The sequence below is a fragment of the Zeugodacus cucurbitae genome, chromosome 6 (genome assembly GCF_028554725.1).
Source record: "Zeugodacus cucurbitae isolate PBARC_wt_2022May chromosome 6, idZeuCucr1.2, whole genome shotgun sequence".
Taxonomy (NCBI): domain Eukaryota; kingdom Metazoa; phylum Arthropoda; class Insecta; order Diptera; family Tephritidae; genus Zeugodacus; species Zeugodacus cucurbitae.
The window spans coordinates 40,885,004-40,907,401 of record NC_071671.1 but is presented as its reverse complement, the minus strand read 5'-3'; positions in this window follow the sequence as shown (position 1 = coordinate 40,907,401).

Here is a 22,398-nt window from a genome sequence, read left to right as displayed (position 1 = left end):
CGGGTCTTCTCCAAAATTTGGCGCATGGTGAATATCTGGTCTGTTGTTGATTTTCCAGGTCTAAAGCCACACTGATAAGGTCCAATCAGTTTGTTGACGGTGAGCTTTGGTCTTTCACACAATACGTTCGACAGAACCTTATACGCGATGTTGAGGAGGCTTATCCCACGGTAATTGGCGCAAATTGTGGGGTCTCCCTTTTTGTGTATTGGGCAGAGTACACTGAGATTCCAATCGTCAGGCATGCTTTCTTCCGACCATATTCTGCAAAGAAGCTGATGCAAGCATCTTATCAGCTCTTCGCCGCCGTATTTGAATAGCTCCTACACGAAATTAAAGCCCGATAAAACAACAAAGGAGCCGACAGTTCTTGAAATATCTGCAAGATTAGGAATTGGAGGTATTTGAAAGGGTGTCGTGTTTCCAAGGAGGAAGTAAATTTTTTACTCTACCAAAGCTCAATCAGAAAAATTTTGATAGGCGGTGTCGATATAGTTGCAACTGTAAAGAATAGGAAAAAACAAGATAGAAAAGAAAAAAGTTTATCGCATAACACAGAGATACACTATTTTGACAAGCCCTGTTGTTCTTGTTCTTTGGCTGATGACTTTTCAATTGAAAGCAGCAGCTTGTGATAGTTTTCTCGTAACATCTAGTCCTAACCAAAAAGACCCAGAACAGCTCAAGGTAAAATTGCAAAAACGAGATCAAATTTACCGTCATTAGCCCCTGGAGTCACCGATAGAACCGCTGCTTATAGCTTCTTCTGCCTTAAAAGGCGTTAAAGTCGGTAAAGCTGGGTTAATTAGCTGTTGTTGGGGGCGATGGAACTGTAGCGAATACAGGTTTCAAAGGTGGCGTTATTCGAGTGATGGGGGAGGAGACCATCACAGTCATTTATATCGTTTCATCGTCATCTTTTATTACATTTAGTCGTAAAAACTACAGGATCTAAATGCTTTCCATCGGATCTCAATTATAAATTTGTCAAACAATGCCGATAATCGTATTTTCTGTTATACCTACAATATTACCTGAAATAACCAGGGTGAGACAAACGTATGTATACGATATAATGACCGCTATCAGTACTGGTATATTTTCTTCTGATTTAGAAAGTATGGAACCTTGAGCCCTTAACTATCCTAGATGGCTAACAATAGCTAATCGAATTTTAAGATATATATATTGCTAGTAAACGACGAACGTTTTTATCTTTAAATCAGTTTTTTGTCGACTTCTTTATAGATAACAAGTAAGGAAAGGCTAAGTTCGGATGCAACCGAACATTTTATACTCTCGCAATTTATTGAAGTAATTTTATTAAGATAATACCCAAATTTACCTGTAAATTCGGCACAAAGTTTAATAGAATAACGAAAATCGTCCTATATAGTGTATGAAGGCTGAGGAAATTCCTGAACCGATTTCATTCATTTTCACCAGCAAGGTACACTATATCCAAGACTATACACTCACTTAATTTCGCTAAGATATATCACATGTTAATCAATACATATATTCAGATTAAATCCCAATGTATTTTTGAAAAACCTATAATTAGGTATATGATACCAATGAAGCTAGCGGAATAAAACTTTACACAAATACTGTATTTGAGCTGTGACATCACTTGTGGAAAAATTGTCAAAATTGGACCATGACTTTTCAAGGCCCCTGATATCGAACATGAAGAACTCAGTGCCTAAGGTTAATTTTTCACCGAAAATATAGGTAAATCCCTCAGATATTTTAATGTAATTCATTCCCTTTGCATTTTTTTCTTATAATAGTTTCTCTCTGTACCTGAAATGGTAAAAATCGGGTCATAACTACCCCCAGATCCCATATACCTAATTATAAGTAATATTAAATTAAGTGAGCGTAAAGTCTTCGATATATTGTATCTTGGTGGGGAAAAAGAGGGAAATCAGTTTAGGAATTACCTCAGTCCCCATATACTATTTATGATGATTTTCGTTATTCTATTGAATTTTATGCAGAATATATGGGTCGTCTTGTGTTATCTTTATAAAATTACATCAATAAATTGCGAGAGTATAAAATATTCGGTTACACCCGAACTTAGCCCTTCCTTACTTGTTTTAAATTTACTTAATGAATCTGACTGACCTGTATGCTTCTACGCTACAGCGGACTGGAATGCTTTTAAAACACAAAATTTTATATTGGCTAATTGCTTAAATAGTTTTTATTAGAAACAAAATATATTATTGTTGATTCTAGAATGAGATTTCCTCTTGATAATCGTTATACGGGCTGAAGTAATCTAAGATTCATCTGAATTGTTCCAAAACATCGTGACAGGATTGAACCATTTGGAAACGACTTATCAAGGACTCATTACAGCCTCATTCCCAGACGAGTTTAGTAACAATTTACCAGCTTTAAAAATATAATTTTGTCTCTTCAATGTTTGCGAGGTTTCAGAAGTAGTGGTACATCGATTTATTTCCATTTCTCTCCTCACCTTTATTATCTTGTGAAAAGTTAAAAAGTCATTCATTTTAAAAACAATTACTTTCTTTCCTTTCTCTATGTTCTCTATTGCTAAATTTAAAGTGCACAAATTGAAGAGAATTTAACTTTGACATTCAATGCGAAATACTAACACCATCAAATGCTTATATACGTGTACATACATACATATGTGAATCAACATCAGTTGCTTATGTAATTTAGTCGCAGTGCAGGTTCATAAATAGCTTTTCCAGTTTGAATTTCTGGTAATAATCAAATGAATTTCGAGATCTAACTTTTAATTAATTAAAATATGCTCACATCTCAACGATTCGCTAAACCATAACTAATTGCCGTTTTCGATGTGTACGTACATCTAAATTCATACAAACACATTTGTGTTGCACCGCACCTTTACTTCCTGTTTCAACGCGGATGTACTAGATTTCAAAATTCTGCTCACTTAAAACTTTTAATAATTATAAACAATTGAAATGTACCCAGCGTGAAACATCTCGTAGGTAAAACAACAGACATGTTTAACTACAATAAATTAGCAACTGAATTTGAAATTTTCAAAATGTTTACAGCAATTATTTAGCAAAATATATATGTGAATTCACTTCCATATGCCTGCTCATACGAGAACTGCATGACAAGTACATCAACTGCAATGGAAAAGCGAAAACTTGGAAAAACTGCGATTTATTTTCGAACATAGTCTAATATTAGCTCGATACACTTGATACAACTACCTAATCAAACCCCGATATGAGATGACTTTATAACTTGTTTTTGACGAACGCCAACGAAGGAGAAGTCCAAGCCTCCATTATAATTCTTCCAAAACACCGAGCCATATTTATCTTTGTACATTGTTCTGAAATCCACGGACAAAACCGATACGAGTCCCATTCGGATGAAATATTCACATTTACCGTCTTCGAGAATAAATATAGTAACGCCATCGGGGGCGGAGTACATTTCAGACCGACCTCGTAAATATATGTAGTGGCAATGTATGTATATACATATGCGTCTCAGCAGGCGAACAAAGTGTGTCTCCATATGCACTACCGTTACACCAATGCTCGCAGACATCTGCAGGAGTTTTTGTATTGAATTTGTTGCGCCGTAACGAATTTGATTTAATTCTCTCTTCTTGTTAGAAAATGTTTTAATTAAAATCACAAGTTCTTGTAAAATAAAATGAATTAAGGTTTGTATCAAGACAAAAAGGCTTGGTAGCAATTGTCGACCGAAGAAGAGTCAAGTAAACGAATGTTTTATAATTGGATTTAAATCTCAACAGAGCTTACTGCAATTTAAAAGGCAAGAAATTCAGTTAAATTTAACTGAAGCCAAGAACATTTGATATTCGTTAGAAGCTAGTTAGCGCTGTGCTGTGTGCTTGCTGCCTCGTGCAACATTAAGAATGCGCAATAAATCAGCTAACATGAACTCACCATATTGCCGGTATAAATTTTCTTGCAACTAAAATATAATATTTTCATGCAGCTAATTGCCTGTAACGACAACAAACAGTAACATCAGCTTTAGCACGCAAGCCAACAAGCAATGCGATGCCAAGAAAATTTGCTGGCTTTTAAGATTACAGCGGAGATCAACTGGTGCAGCTAAAAGGCGGCTACAAGAAGATTGCTTGCTGCCGCCGCTGCTGTTGCGGCTGATGATGAAATACGATGAGCCGGGCTAAAAAGCAACTTAAGCGCAGTAAAACTTGCTGTGCTAATTGTGGTAGCGAAGAAAGATGATAATAGCAATAAAATGCAAGTAAAGCAAGCCAAACCCAGAGATGAGTGCATTACTCATACGCAGTGGTGAGCTACAAAGTGTAGCGGTGAATGCGGCGTAGTTATGTGTGCAGATAATTATTGCAATCTTTATGGAGAGTAAAACATAAAGTAAATAAAATTAATCTTTATCTACGAAGAAAATATACTAAAATGTTTAAATTATTTCCTAAAATATAAATAATTATAGTAAAGTTGTTAAAGTATAACCTACACATTTTCACAATGGCAGTTCATTTCTTCAAGCGTCTACATGCTGCAGCAGTCAAAATTTCATTTCATAACTTTTTGAATTACCGCAGAGCTGTTTTTATACTCTCGAAACAAAATTTGCTAAGAGAGTATTATAGTGTTGTTCACATAACGGTTGTTTGTAAGTCATAAATCTAAACGAGTTAGATATAGGGTTATGTATATCAAAATGGTCGGGGCGACAAGACGAGTCAAAATCAGAATGTCTGTCTGTCCGTCCGTCCGTCCGTGCAAAGAATAACTTGAGTAAAATTGCGAAACTTGGCACACATGTTCCTTGGGGCCGTGAGATGGTTACTTTCGAAAATGGTCCCACTGCCACGCCCATAAAATGGCGAAAACCGAAAACACATAAAGTGTCATAACTAAGCCATAAATAAAGTTATAAAAGTAAAATTTTGTACAAAGGATCGTCCTAGTAAGGGCCATATTTGGATGTAATTCTTTTGTGGAAGTGGGCGTGGCCCCGCCCCCAAATAGGTTTTTTGTTTATATCTCCAAAACCACTAAAGCTTTATAAATCAAACTTTCTGCAGTCGTTTCTTTCAGCCAGTCCAAAAATGAAAGAAATCGGATAATAACCACGCCCACCACCCATACAAATGTTAGGTTGAAAAGTACTAAAAATGCGTTAACTCACTAACAAAAAACGTCAGAAACACTAAACTTTACAGAAGAAATGAGAGAAGGAAGCTGCACTCAGATTAAAAAAAAGGAAAATGGGTGTGGCGTCGCTCACTTATGGGTCAAAAACCATATTTCAGGAACTACTTCACCGATTTCAATGAAATTCGGTACGTAATATTTTCTTGATGACCCTTATTACACAGATGAAAAATCTGATTCCTTCACATTTAAATATATACATTGGGAATCAATGAAGATAGAGGAATGCTACTTTACGTAGATACTGAGCTGTGGCATCACTTTTGGAAAAATTGTCGAAATCAGACTATAACTTTTCAATGTTTCGGATATCAAACATGAAGAACTCAGTGCCTAAGGGCCTCTGTCCCAAAAATGGTTAAATTAAGGTTATAACTTCCCCTAGCTCCCATATTCCTAATTACAATATATATTATTTCAAAAATAATGTGGGCTTTATTCCGTTAATTTGTGAGATAGGTATCGGTTAATTAAGTGAGCATATAGTCTTGGAAATAGTGTACCTTGGTGACGAAAATGAGTAAAATCGGTTCAGAAATTACCTCAGTCTCCATATACTATAAATGATGATTTTCGTTATTCTAGTGGACTTTATGCCGAATATATGGGTCAAATTGTGTGTTATCTTAATAAAACTATATCAATAAATTACGAGAGTATAAAATATTCGATTGCACACGAACTTAGTCTTTCCTTACTATAGCTTTGAAATTCAAAATTTAAATATTTTCAATCAATTAAACAAATTTCAAAAATCTTCTTCGGACACAAAGAATGTGATAATATGGTGTTGAGCAAATCTTTTTAGGGATATGCTTTATGTGGAAACAATTCTCGACAGCTTCTTTCGAATCACTAAAATCAAAAAAATATTGTAAAATATGTTCTTCAAATGATTTTAAAGATACTCTGGGCAATGATTCGAAAAGTATCTATTAATTATATACCTATCCGGCACTATTTGTTTTAGTAGGTTTTTGATTTGTAATAACTAAGTATCCCAATTAAAATATGGGATGAATGGATGCTAGCAAAAGCAGCATTCTCTGATGTTTTTAAGTTTAAAAGCTTCCCAAGAATGAAAACTAGATGATGATGATTATTAGAGCTTTTGATAAAAGTCACTAAAGATATTATACCGTTCAAATATGAAATTGTTTAGAGTAATTTTTGCCAAAGATTTTTTTCTGTAGCACTTATGGTAGTAACTAAAATTGCTACCTCGTGAAATTAAAAAAAAAAAATACCACATAAGTAATTTTTAAAGAATATTATTATACATATTAAATAAATGTATAGTACTAAGTCAAAAGGGTAGAATATTGCAATATTTTACTTAAGTTGCGTATTTTAAAACGCTTAGTAAATTACTTTCTCAAATAGCTTACAACACTTTAGCGGTATCGCAATAAGCGTGAAGGTGTTGTACGCGGCCACTTTTCTTTCGCCTTGACCCAAAAGTATTTTATATGCAATACATGCAACTGGCACTTTTTTCGCCAGCGAAATGCTAAAGCTCTACAACTAAACATTTTACTTGCACGTGAACTGCACATTGAACTGCTAAGCTGCACGCTTTTCTTTTACACATTTTTTAGGCAAATAAATGCAACGGGATTTACTGAATTGCATATATATATGTACAACAATGTTCGAAATAATAGCAGCGGTATAACCAAAAATGTATTCAATGAAAAAAAATAATGTAATTAATTTTTGTTATAGTTCATTGTTATTTTATATTATTTGCTCATGTTCAAGCTTGCAAGAAAATGGTTTCCTTACAAAATAACATAAATATTTTTTTTAATTAATAAAAAAGTGTGGAAACAATAATTTCAGCTGTGATTAATAATAGCAGTATTGAGGATTTTACTTCAAAAACCAATTTATTCATTATAATAAAACAAAATAAAGTTTAAATAATTAATATACCGTCGAATTACTATTGTTGGACAATATCGCTGCACATCTCCAAGGCATAGAGTCCACCAAATGCCTGCGATGCGTCGATTTCTAAGCTGACGATGCACCTCAATAGATGATAGTACTTCCCCAAATTCTTTCCTTAATGCTTGCTTCAGAATTCCCCAACTATTGATACTGACTTCGCTGACTTCGCAAAAAAATTTTAGCAGCACTCTTGTTCTTCACAATGCTCCATAAGTGCCTCGCATTTGACCGAGTTTTTTCCCCTACAGCTTCTTTAACTTCTGTTCAAAGATTCTCACTTGGATTAAGGTCAGATGATTGAACCGGGTAAACCATAACATTAAATGTGAAGTAAACACATTGGCTGCCAACTTGCTGGCATTCTTAGGGTAGTTGTCATGTTGATTGGCCCTTCTCTGTGGAATTTTCGATTCAGCACATGGTAGCATAATCGACTCAATTATTTCCACATACATTTTGGCATCCAGGTTTTTTTAAATCTAATATAACGGACCTATACCGTAGTAAAAGAAGCCTCTTAATATGTTGATTTAACTCATCCATGTTTCACAGCCCAGGAAATAATTGTAAGATAGAATTAAGTTTTTATACTCTCGCAACATGTTGCAAAGAGAGTAATATAGTTTTGTTCACATAACGGTTGTTGTAACACCTAAAACTAAACGAGTTAGATATAGAGTCATATATACCAAAGTGATCAGGGTGACGAGTAGAGTTCAAATCCGAATGTCTGTCTGTCCGTCCGTCCGTCCGTCTGTGCAAGCTGTAACTTGAGTAAAAATTGAGATATCTTGACGAAATTTGAAACACGCCTTCCTTGGCACCAAGGTTGCTTTCGAAAATGAGTTAAATCGGACCACTGCCACGCCCACAAAATGGCGAAAACCGAAAACACATAAAGTGCCATAACTAAGCCATAAATAAAGGTATGAAAAAATTTGGTACAAAGGATCGCACTATGAAGGGGCATATTTGGATGTACTTTTTTTGGATAAGTGGGCGTGGCCCCGCCCCCTACTAAGTTTTTTGTACATATCTCGTAAACTGCTTGAGCTATATCAACCAAACTCTCTGGAATCGTTTCTTTTAGGTACTGCCTTATACATTCCAAAAATGGAAATGGCGAAATCGGATCATAACCACGCCTACCTCCCATACAAAGGTTATATTGAAAACTACTAAAACAGCTTTAATTCAGTAAGGAAAAACACCAGAAATGTTAGATTTCATGGTAAAGATGGCACAGAATGGCTACACTCAAATTAGTATACAAAGTTTTAAATGGGCGTGGCTCCGCCCCCTTATGGGCCAAAAGCCATATCGACGAAACTACTCGACCAATTTCAACAAAATTCAGTTTGTAACAATGTTTTGGCATCCTGATGGTACAGCTTGAAAATTGGCCAAATCGTATTACAACTACGCCCACTTCCCATACAACAATTTTATAATCGAACTGATTCTTTCACCTTAGATAATGCAAATGGAGATATCGGAACAAAATTTTATAAGCTATATACGTATATAGCATTGACAGTAATCGGACTATAACATTGCAGGTACCGAACCAGGTACCGAACATGAGGATCTCAGTACCTATGACGGTAATATCCATAAATAACTAAGATATCTCATTGAAATGCAAAGGGCACATTTTTCATCAAATATTAATAGGTTTTCTCCCATCTTATTTCTTTTACCTTAGAATACATTGAATTTTTCTAATGGATTGAGTTTATACTGCATATATCTCAATAGATAATGTCGAAATATAATTATGATGATTTATTTCGATAATAATTGTGCCTTTAAGAGTATATCAATCAAGTGAGTCTATGCCTAATACGGTATGTTAATATGCTACCAAATATAATTGTATCCATTCACGGTTTCGCCGAATCACGATTATTTATTTCCTTTGCATCATTTGTATACTCTAGCAACAAGTTGCACATAATATAATAGTTGTGTCCACCTAGCGGTTGTTTGTAACACTGAAATCAGTCTCTAACGTTTCAAGGCCCCAGATATCGAATGAGGACTTTAGTGCCCATGGCTATTTTTTCCTGAAAATATCCTAAATATATGCAAGCCAATTTTTTTCTTGTAATAACGTGTCTCTGTTCCAAAATGTATAATATTGAGTTACTACTTCTCCTATGTGCTTGGTTGGTCACTCGCATACGCAATATATTGCATTTTGCCTCTTCAATTGAATTTGTATCGATATTAGCATAATATACCACTATAAAATTTAACGAAAACATTTCGATTAGATATAGTTCGCTTGTCAAAATAATTGTTATTGGTGATGAATATATTGATTTTTGTTGGTTAAGACTTGCAACATTTTTATACTCTCGCAACAAATGTTGCTAAAGAGAGTATTATAGTTTTGTTCACATAACGGTTGTTTGTAACACCCAAAACTAAACGAGTTAGATATAGGGTTATATATACCAAAGTGATCAGGGTAAAGAGTGGAGTTCAAATCCGAATGTCTGTCTGTCCGTCCGTCCGTCTGTGCAAGCTGTAACTTGAGTAAAAATTAAGATATCTTGATGAAACTTGGCACGCTTATTTCTTGGCACCATAGGAATGCTGCTTTCGAAAATGAGCAAAATCGGACCACTGCCACGCCCACAAAATGGCGAAAACCGAAAACACATAAAGAGCCATAACTAAGCCATAAATTAAGATATGGAATTAAAATTTGGTATGAAGGATCGTACTATTAAGGGGCATATTTGGATGCAATTTTTTTGGGGAAGTGGGCGTGGCCCCGCCCCCTACTAAGTTTTTTGTACATATCCCGCAAACCAATAGAGCTATATAAACCAAACTTTCTGCAGTCGTGTTTTTTAGCCACTTCCTAATACATTCTAAAAATGAAAGAAATCGGATCATAACCACGTCCACCTCCCATACAAAAGTTAGGTTGAAAATTACTAAAAGTGGGTTAACTCACTAACGAAAGACGTCAGAAACACTAAATTTTACATAAGAAATGGCAGATGGAAGCTGCACTCAGATTTTTTTACAAAATGAAAAATGGGCGTGGCATCGCCCACTTTTGGGTCAAAAACCATATCTCAGGAACTACTCGACCGATTTCAATGAAACTTGGTTTGTAATAGTTTCCTTACATCCCAATAATATGTTGTGAAAATAGGCCAAATCGCTTCACAACCACGCCTACTTCCTATATACCAGAACTTTGAAGTCGGTCTGAATCGTTTACTTTACAATATATAAGTTAAGCGCTAGTGAAGATATCGCTGCAGAACTTTGCACAAATACTATGTAAATAGTGTGGCAGCTTCATTCTAAAAATCGCCGAAATCGGACCATAGGTTTTTAAGGCCCCATATATCGAACACGAGGACCTCGGTGCTTCTAACCTAATATTATGGTTTCCAACTTTCAATGGACTTTATACAATATATATGACGAATATGTGGGTCAAATTGTGTATTATATAATATAAATAAAGTTATATAAATAAATTGCGAGAGTATAAAATGTTCGGTTACACCCGAACTTAGCCCTTCCTTACTTGTTTCTGTATCAAATATCACTTTAAACACAGATCCCAATATTTAGACCTTTGTTTTTGCATAAAAAAAATTACATGGCTAGAAGGTTTTAAGTGTAACAATTTCACTTATTTAAATTTTGATAAGCCACAGCTATTATTTCGAACACATTTGTATATCTATATATATATAAGCGCACGTATTCGCCTCCCCTCGTCTGAAATGCAAAAAGGTAATCAACTTATTTGCGTATTTATTGTGGCTTGCTGCTTGTTGGCAAGGGAGCACACACACACTTACATGAGTGTACTTTGGCTTGCATAAATATGAGAGTAAGTTTGTGAATACTACTTGGCGCTAGCATTGCCGCGTTGATGCACTTTGGTTAAATGAGTTTCGAACATTTACCACCTGATGGCGCCACACGCGTTCACACACACACACTAACACATACAGTGGTTGGTACACTTTAGGGTCACCAACTGCGATGCAACTCAAATAATATTAACACAAGGACTACATGTTGACTGGGGCACACATACAATATATATGTATGTGTGTAGTGGCGCCTCTAAGAGTTGGTGAGGCGCGGAAAGTCAGCCAGCAGCCGGCAAAAGGGTGAGCAAGAGCCGGGGCTTGCCGCCTGAAACCGCGTCACCATAACTAGCTGCATGCAACAATCGACGACAACGGCCACGGTGCAGGAAACAGCGACAAGTGCAACCGCCGTGTGAGTGTATGTGTGTGTGTCGCGTGTGGAATGAGACCAAAAACTATGCCATTTTGTGAGCAAAGCTGGAACTTTTGGGCGAGAATTGCATTTTGTGGCTTGACTCGTTGCAACGAGCGCGCGTGTGTGTTTGTGCTTCGCATATTTGCCTTTTAGCATTCCTTTGCGTTTTCTTAGTAGCCAACTAGTTACAGCGTGCTTGACTGCACACGCACGCGTCTACATTGCGGTGCATTCGAGCAACTACACAAGACACATAAACTTGCTGGCAAAACTTTAGCCACTTGGGAAAATTGGCGTGTGCACAACTTAAAGGTCAACTTGTGTTAAAATGTTACCGATGTTTGCTCGCAAAGCGCGTTACTACGCTCACCAACAACAAACATACACGCACATGCGACCACGTATAAGTTTATAAGCATTGCAACGCCGAGCTGTGTATTGAAAACTTCGTCACACTTTCGTCTGACAGTAGTTTGACCAACTTAGCCTTTCGTTCGTTTTCTTTGCTGCTTGCAGCACATAGCGACTCACGAACGCATGCATCGCTTCGGTGTGCTCGTGAAAGTTCACATATGTTGATTACCTTGACAGTAATTATGTCACCGCTTTGCTGACATTACTCCGTTAATCTCTCTCTCTCTTTCTCTCTGGCTGTCAGTTTAGGCACTCCCGAGTCACTACTGCAGTGCTGGCGCTTCATCGGGCCACTAGCAGCTAATAACAAGAACGCATACTTGCCACAGAATTACCTCGTAAAAGCGGTTACTATATGCAGTTGGCCGTGAAACAAATAGTGCAGAATTTAGTGCAACATTATTTCTGGTTTAGAAATGGCACATTTGCATGCACATTTTGGTACGACCACTTTCTTTAGTCAAGTCGTAAATAAGTTCGCTGGCTTAGTGGCTGAAGTTTCAGCAAACTCAATTCTCTTCTGTTACTAAAGCGCTGGATATAAGAAAGGAGTAGTTCTTGCTTTAAAACTACTTTTGGGTAAATTAGTTTACTTTAAATGAATCAGTTGCTTCACTTCCTTATTAAAAAAATTATTTCTAACTAACTACCTGAACCACATCACCGTCGGTCGCCTTGCCGTGGTGAAGGGGCTTAAGTAAAAGCAATAGATGAATTCAAATGGTAACGTACATTGCTCTTACGAACTAAGAGGGATACCTTATAACTCCCACAATGTAGACTTGGCTGAATAAACCCTCGGTTATACTCCCATCATTATTGAGGGAAGTGTGCGCTCCCCTGAACCAACACCACCCTAAGCCAAGGTGTCGAGGTACCCGTGCTGATGGCTGAATTGTCAGCGGGCGGTAATGAGTAGTTGATCACGAACGGTTCCCTCCGATGCCCGGGCGAGGTCGGATATATTAAATGCCTTCTCTCGGTATACCGGCTCTGCAGATGAGTGACCAATCATTTTCGGCCTATCCGTGGAACTAAAACATGGAAATACAATAAACAGAAACAACAACAATGCACAGATTGATGATCACCTCCATAGCAACGGGGACAATGGCAACGACAAACCGGAATCCAGGACCTATAACCGCTTGAGTTGTCTCATTTAACCCTCTGTGACTGATGTGGTAGTCTAGCAGACACCAACAGACACAAAAGAGTATTTTGTACCGTTATTTTCCACACATCTACTCTCTCGTTCTCTGTACCTTCTTATTGTTCATGCCTATGTTACTATGTTGCTACATAAATTATAACATGAAATTATTTATGTTTGTTAAGTTATAGGCTTTAATGTGCCATTTAACATTTAATTGTTAATTTTTTTACCACTGGATTTATTACTTTTTGTTATCAACTGTTAAATTGAAGTCTAAATAATAAAAAATTAAAAACATTTGTTCAAAAAAATTTATTTTTGAATTGTTTTTTGATGATATAATACAGGTCTATGTTTTTTCCAGAAAAATTATGCCATACCGATAAATAACACATAACACCAATTTTCGCTTTGAATTAGAAAAATACCTTTATAAATAAAAATGGTTTTATTAGTTTTACAAAACGGAACTTGGAAAATATAAGACATAGAAATGGTATCTGGTAGTCTACCACGTCATTAGAATTGTTAGAACTATATCACGTCAGTCACATAGGGTTAAGGGGTTACATGGGTTTCGTAGATGAAAAAATCTTTTTTGGTTTTTTGCTTATTAATTTCTACAACATCTGAATAATATTATCCGCTCCAAGTCAGGTATTATTGTTACTCAAAACTTTAAACGCGTTTTTCTCGGAACCGTGTTTTCAAAGCCGGTTGTCAAATGTTCTCGAAAACTACTCAACCCATCTTGATGAATGTTTACACAGGTGTTCGTGATTACAACTATTCAACTTCAATTACAACTACAGAGGTAGTCAAAATTATTTACACATCGGACGTTTTTTTACAAGTTCACACAAAAAGCATTCGTTTGTTGTTGTTATTGTCGCAGGGTAACGTAATGCTATGTTGTTGTAAGCCTTGATCTATTCCCGAGCTAATGAAGCCAGTTTGGCTAGAATAGCTAGAAATTTGGCGGAGATATAAGCAAATGAACTGAAGACTCGGAGTAGTCAAAAGTATTTACACACATTTTTTTTGCGTCAAAAGTATTTACACACAACTTGAACTCTATTATCCTGTTCTTATTGAATGATAATTTTTTTAATTTTTATGTTTAGTCTAAGTTACTATTCTAAGGCGATAAATTCATAATTGGTTACACCACCTTTGGCATCAATAACAGCCTGCTTTATGGTCCGAATTGATTCAACACAATTGAGCGCTAAGTTAACAGTTAATTTAGACCAAATGTCGGTAATTTCGGCGTTTTCGGTTATTATATCAATTGTCCTCTGATATTTAACGAAAAACCAAACATTATGACTAAAGTTTTGGTCAGGGCTGTGCGGAGGTCAACTTGATTTGCTTCATTTAAAACTTTTGTAGGTAAAGATCCTTCATAAAATGAACATTGTCTTGTTGTAAAATGTAGTCAATAGTTGGAAAAGACCGACGGACCACTAGAATGGCATGGTCATGTGAATTCTGATATATCCGGATGATTTAGGGTCCCTAATTTGGTACCAAATCTTCAAAACAGAAGTAAGGAAAATTTCCAAAAAAATTTCCAAAAATCATAATGTCTCTACCGACTCTATTTAGCGTCTAAACTGCATTATTCTTCTTTTCACGTGGTAAATGCATAAATCGTTTACTAAAGAAGCCCTGGAACTAAAATTTTGCCTTATCTGCCCACGACAGACTTTAGGATGCAATCAATGGCAAATGAGAGGCATATCACTTTTTTGGTTTCGGAAATGAAACTTTCATGGTAGTCAAGTGGTCAACTTTATGCACAACGTAGTCATTTATGTTAACTTTTTTTAATGTCCTAAGCAGTGGAGCATCATTAACTGTTCATGCAATATGCTGATTCGATGGTGCTGCAATATTAAGAGGACTAATTTTGGGATTTTGTATGACACTTCCTACTAATCTTCTACATTATCTTTGAGTTATCACAGGTTTCCGCCCAATTATCTTTAAATTGTCCTTGCAATACTTCGGTTCCTTCTTTTAAATAACATTATAAACTGTATTCCATCAAATTCTATAAATTTTAACTAACTCCGAAGCCTAAACCCGAGTCTTAAACTTAGTAACAGTCTCCAATCTAGTTATAATCGATAATTCCTTTGTTTTCTGCATTTTATTTACCATTTTTTATATTTTAAAACTGAGTTAGGTTGCTATGAATGCAATATAATTCAATGGTTAGAGTCTTGGTTAAACCAAATCCATGAATAAAGGCTAAATCGCCGTGTGTAAATACTTTTGACGCAAAAAAAATGTGTGTAAATACTTTTGACTACTGCTAGTCTTCAGTTCATTTGCTTATATCTCCGCCATATTTCTAGCTATTCTAGCCAAACCGACTTCATTCGCTCAGAAATAGATCAAGGTTTACAACAACATAGTTACCCTGCAACAACAACAACAACAAGCGAATGCATTTTGTGTGAAACTTGTAAAAAAACGCCCGATGTGTAAATAATTTTGACTACCTCTGTATTTAAAAAATAAAATAAAATGTCAAGCAAATTTGACCGACATTTTTATTTTTTTGGGAAACGAAATTCGACATTTCTCTGTTTGCTTAACGAGGCTCTGAGAGTTAACGAGTTGAATTCAATATAAAATAGTATTGGAAATACTATTAAAGTGGTATAAATACCATATCCAATTCTACAATGTTTATTTTTACATATTTTATGCCAGTCGAACAATACATAATATACAAGTATTGTTTTTAATAAGTTTAACTTGAATTAAATCATAACTCTTTAGCGAAACTTTAAGGTATAAACGCTGCCCGAAAGTAAAGGTATATCAAATACTTTATGACGGATTAAAGTATTCCCCACCCAAAGAAAGTAGCGAGAATGCGAAAGAAGACTTGTTATCGCAGAGTTGCAGCGCAAGTACTACCAGCATGTTTGAAGCAATGGTCTGGATTGTTCGATTCGCCAAGCTATGGAGATTTGCGACTCACTTATATACTCGTCTTGTTAAAATATAAAAGCATGACAATGAAGTGTTCGTTTGCGTCAGCCTTCTTTAACCTGTTGCTTCGCGTTTTTCAGCATCAGAGACTCCGAAATAACAGCTCTCTATGCCTATAATTTACAACACTGACATCATCGCCCTATATTTAACGAATTACATACATATTCTTAATTATACCTCACTGCATGCATAACTCGCTTTCAATTACTGATGTCACAAAGTAGGAAGTGCACAGAGCGAGCATTTAAGGTGTAACAGTTACTTAAATCCTCATATGTAAAAATTGACACTTGGGGTGACATTAACAGGCCGCGCGCAACCACAAATTCGAGTATACTTAATATAATTACGACAACACACACACAGACAAATATGAATATAGATGAATGTGAGTGTGTGAATGCGTTTGGGCGGTGTCCCAAGCGTGTTAACGCGCTGCGGCCGCAACAGTTGAAGGGCGCGACGCACAGAAACGGACACAATGGTGTGACTTTTCATTTTTAATTTCGGTTAATTGTGCGAAGATATGCACTAATGAGTGACTCGGCGTTGAGCAGGATGGGTACACATAAAAGGTGGCAGCGGGTTAACAGTAATTGTAGGCGTGCGTGGCGGTTAGCAACAGCACTTCCATAAAAAACCGTGATGGAAAGCACATACCGCAACGCACTGAGTTTAATTAGTACTTAAATTAAATTAAGTCACATTGCATGCATGGAGCAGGCACAGTGCGTAAACTCTAAATGTGAGTGCCCTCAAACGCACTTTGATACATATGAGGGGTTTGTAGGGTGTGTTCTCCTCGTGGTATGCGCAGCGATACTTAAATGTAATGAAGTTGGATTACCTCGTTTCATTTTCCACATTTTTCTACTCGTTGGCAACCGTTGTCTCTGACTAAAAAGCATTTACCGCAATTTTAAAGCTATTAAGTGCTATGCTGACCAGGTGCTATTAGTTGTTACGCCACATATGCATATTTGTTGCTTTTTTGATGTTCAGCTTTTATGACAAGTGCTTGGACACGCGAGTTTGGCCGCGTGTTCTTATCTTTATTGTAATAAGCATGCACACTTGCACGCACAATTATGACGGGCAATCTATGGAAAGCGGCAAATTTCATAACATAATCGCTTACTTCGCTCGTGTTTGAGTAAAATTTTAATTTTTAAATGGCCAGTGAAATGCAGAGGCTTTCGCTCAAAAATTTCTGACCCCAATTTTTTAACATTGTATGCCTTTATTTGACATGTCGCCACTTTAATTACACTTAAATGATGTCTAATGACTGTGCAGAGTGCTCAGTTCACGCAAATCGCAATCACTCACCCTATTTAAGCGCATGCTTATTATTGTACCCGTTCCATCCAGTTACTTGAAGTTGTGCATATACGCTATTGTAACTTTGTCTCTAGGTGCGCCTTTTATTCAGAAATTTCAAATTAAATTGTTATCATAATTACGAACACATGTATGTACATCTACATTCGCATAAGTAAACGTATAATTGCATATAACAAAAAGGATAGGCTCAACAAAGTATTTTTCAACAGTAATGATTTCAAAAATGCATTTAATAAAGGCTGCGCTAAGCAATTTCGTGCAATTAAATGTAAATTAATATATCTAATAATTTAGTTTTTGTTGTAATATATGTTGTTGCTTTTGAAGTATTGCTTGTAATAAAACATATAAAACTGAATACAAATATTTTACATTTGGTATCTAAATAGAATTTCTGGAATACGACCACTATTGTGTCTTATAGTCAACCGGTAGGAGCTATTCTGCATCACTCAGTATTGGCTAATTAATTTCACGAATATTGCTCCAAATGCCTGTTTTCAACTATCAGTCGTAGCTGCTTCATCATCAGACCAGCGGCTTACAAAATAATTTTTAAGCGATCATATTCTATATCCAGGAAAAAGGTGTATTTTCTGAATTGTATTCGTTTGATGTTGGAGTTCCCCAAGAGCGCGTCTTTGGCTCCGTGTTAAGTACAATATTTACACCTGACCTGCCGATCACTAATGGTTTAGGGGAAGCAAGTTATACTGATGATCCGGTATTTATTGCCACAAATAATGCGTTACTTCACTTACAAGAACTACTTAATATTATCGAAAAATTGTTAAAGAATTGAAATTTAAAGATGAATACCCAGAAATCGTTCAGATTTCAAATAACGTTTAACTTTAACTGTCAAATACCTTGGTCTTTATTTTGACAGAAGACTCACTTGAAAGCCACACATAAAAGAGAAAACGTAGCACCTCAAATTTAAAACTAAAAAATTAATTTGCTTTTAGGTCTGCGATTACAACTTAGCCTTGAAAATAAAGTACAGCTTTACAAGTCAATCTTTAATCCAGTATGGACTTATGCAATACAGTTATGTATCAATCGAAAACTATAAGAAGCATTGTAAGAGCTCCTTGGTTGGTATATAAGCAACATCGAAATTCACCTTTTGCTTAGACGAAATCATCAAAGTCTGTCGACAATACCCAGATAGACTGCTTACCTTGAAAACTTACCGTTAACACATTTACTAGACAACAGTATGGATGTTAGACCCTTAAAAATAACTTACATTTTGGATAAATAAAAAATATATTGATTAGCCTCAATGGAGCACAATCTATACTGCCATTGTATGTATGTGATTGGCGTTGCAACCGTTTAGCCGGTTATAGCCGAATCGACGATAGTGCGCCACCTCTCTCTCTCCTTCGCAGTTCGGCGCCAGTTGGAGATCCCTAGTGTAACCAGGTCGCTCTCCACCTGGTCCCTCCAACGGAGTGGAGGCCTTCCCCTTCCTCGGCTTCCTCCGGCGGGTACTGCTTTACTTAAAATTATAAAGTGAATCACTACGAAATGATATGTCAATTACGATTGACATTTTCCAAAAAAGCACCCTACAGCCCCGGCTTATAAACAAAGTCAAACAAATATACCTCCAAACATTAAAACTGTAAGTCTAGTGACAACAAATTAAATATCTTTTATATCATGAAATATATATGCAAAAGAGTTGCATGCAATTTGAGTACTAAAGCTTTAACTGACATTGATGCTGCCGCCGATCGCCAACAAAACGGCCAGCCATTGAGACTGACTGAGAAACACTACGCTGACAATATGCTGCCTCCCAAATTTGACTTACAACATTTGCACGTGAGCAACCTCAGGTGGCAACGCCAACATACTACATACGAAGATATATTTGACAAGCGGTGGAAGGAAATCAGCGCGCCATTATTGACGCCGCAACTATCAAGTAGACTATGAAATTGAAGTTGAGCGAAGTTGAGCGCTCACAGAGTAGACATGAACGAACACATATGCGCACTCACACACAGCCAGACAGACGTAGGAGATAAGCCGATATCCAGTCATATGTCTATAAGTCGCACTCAAAATCATTTGTGGCTGTGATGTCTGCTTCGAGGTAAGTTAAGTACGTTTGTAATGTGGAATGGCAGTGCATGTGTGAAGATATGTACATATATACGTACACCTCTATACGTAGGCGTTCTGACTCCAGCTGAGGTTTGTGACTGCCAGACTCTCCATCGTCGCATAGCTAGTTTTTTTGCCTCGTGCGCGGTGTTTGGTTTGTTGATCGAACGGTCGTTTCGCGCTGGTTGCAGCAGCCACTAAATGACATCACTGAACTGTTAAATCCGCATATAATGGGCATGCAACAACAACAAAAACAACAAGCATGACTTCGAAAACAACAATGAACCGCCATAATAGCAATGGCAGCAGATGGAGCTACTTTTGCATATAATGCGATTTACTCTTTGTACTTCGTGGTGCTATAATACTGTGACCGGCAATTGAACCCTGAACTTGAACCATACCAGACATTACATAGCAAGTGTGGGAGCTGACATTAATGCAGAATCTGTACAAATACATATATTTATGAACATCACAAAAGGAAGTGCTTCGAATATGAGAATTTAAATAATTTCAAATATTTAGTAGTCGTAGTTCCATGGGATAGAACATTTTTTAACATAACAGTGGTGGGACTAAATTTAATAAGATTATAAAAATTACACGAAATTAGAAAATCGATAATCATATGCGTCGAATTTATGAATTCTAACCAATTAGCGATCTTTAAAAGGAGGATGATAATTAGGAACTTATTTGTATTTATTAATTTATAAAAATTCTCCTCTATATTCTCGTACCTCATATACATATGTAAAGGATGATCCATTTCGAAGTTCCCTACTTTTTTAAAGAAAAAGAAACATAACGGTTGTTTGTGTCACCCAGAAAAAAAAGAGTTAGATATGGGGTTATATATATATAAATAAATTGCGAGAGTATATAATAAACGGTTACACTCGAACTTAGCCCTTCCTTACTTGTTTAAACATTACCTCTTTCAAATGTTGGTCGCGTCTAAATTTTTCGATGACTCGTTTGAGCATTTCGACTGGGAACTGGCGAATGACACGCGTGATGTTTCGCTACAAGATGAGTGATGGTGTTGTGAATAGTACGCTCAATAGGCCGATTATGTTGACCATAAGTGAAGCGTAGAAACACATTCTTTACAGAACATGAATTTTCATAATAAATTTGAACAATTTGCAAACGTTGTTCAGGCGTATGTAAATCTTTCAATGATGAACAAAAATAACAAAACCGATTGTCACGACTCACGCGTGATCTGTCAAAAAACAGATATTGAACAAGTTCCTCTGCTAGGATCACCCGTTACATACATACCTCATAGATGAAATTTTGAATTTTCATTGTTTCACTTGATTTTACTAAAAATATGTAATCCGGTTAATATAATAGGATTTGATATCGGAAATGTATGGAATCGATCATTATATTCCTTAGCCCTCATAAAATTATTGAAATAACTTCCCACTGTCCAGGTGGCTTCATGCGGTGTCTTTCGGTCTATATGTGTGATTTTATTTAATTAATACGAATAACTTGTTAGAATTAATTAGAGCGACTTGACTATCTATTATGTATGATATTAAAGGGCTCTTAAAGGCTGAATTATATTATTTGAATTACTTACTTTCAGGAACTGAATCTTTAAAAATGATATGTTAACATAACATTATGTACATACGAGTATGTATGCCACTGATTTAAATTTCCTATGTATTTGAAATGATATACAGTGGAACTTCCATAACTCGAACATTTATAACTCGAAGATCTCCATAACTCGAACTCGAAGTGGCAATAGAAGGCAACTTTCATACAAATTTCCTCCCATAAATCGAACTTTTCGACGAGGGCATAATACAAAATTTAAAATTAGAATTTTAAAAGAACACTTATGGTTGCATAAATCAACTAACAAAAGCATGGGATACATACGTCAAGAGCGAAACAATAGCAAACTGCAACAAAAAATATCACTGAAGACATGTTTCAACGTATTTAAATAAAACTTTATGCGAAGTAAATATATAAAACTGTTTATAAATCTATATTTTACAGCTTTTTGAAAATTTATATGTTTTAATGAAAATTTTATAACTTGAAGTCTCTCTAACTCGAAATTTTTTTGTGGATTATGGTGATTCGAATTAGAAAATTTCCACTGTACTATGAAAATATTCAAAAGAATGCAAATAAGAGAAACTCGACTCGACTTAAATTTTTCTTATCCTTTTAAAAATCTGCAAGTGAGAAAATACAGCTAATCAAGATATGATACATCGCCTCTTTAGATCGATGAGCCAATAGAGTGAAGCTGAAATCGATAAATTGCAGCTGATGCCATAACAGTCAGATGTCAAACGACATGTAGTATGTACCTGCATACATTCACACAAGTAATCCACATAATCATATAGACATTTTTGTACGATTTAATACTGTACTTGAATCAGTGCACTCATAAATGCGCCAAAGAAAAAAACTTCTATCTAAAGAAACAAAGAAAAACTTTGCATTCACAGTGAAACGGGCAGATTAGTGGTAAGAAAGCGATTGAAAAGGAAATAGTGATGCAAGAAATCTCAACGGTGCACTGCCACATAAGGCAACGAGTCTTTTAGTAATCGAGCCGAGTCTTCTTAGAGTCGCATCACTTCTTCTGCCATCAACTCTTGCTTTAATTTCTCTTCAAATTCAAATTCGAAATGTGCAAATCCACATCTGCTTTTCTTAGCAATTTGCATTGACAGTCGTCTGCGCCAAGCGCTCAGCTGTCACTTCGATGCATTAGCTAGAGTTTCCTTAACGCTTTTCCTTTCTTTGTCAAACACATGCAAATACATATTCATAGCAGCAATGGCCACAGCAAAGTAGCAGTCGTTCATGCCATTAGCAATTCGTTGTTGTTTTTGCAGTAAATGCTATGTATGACCATCATCG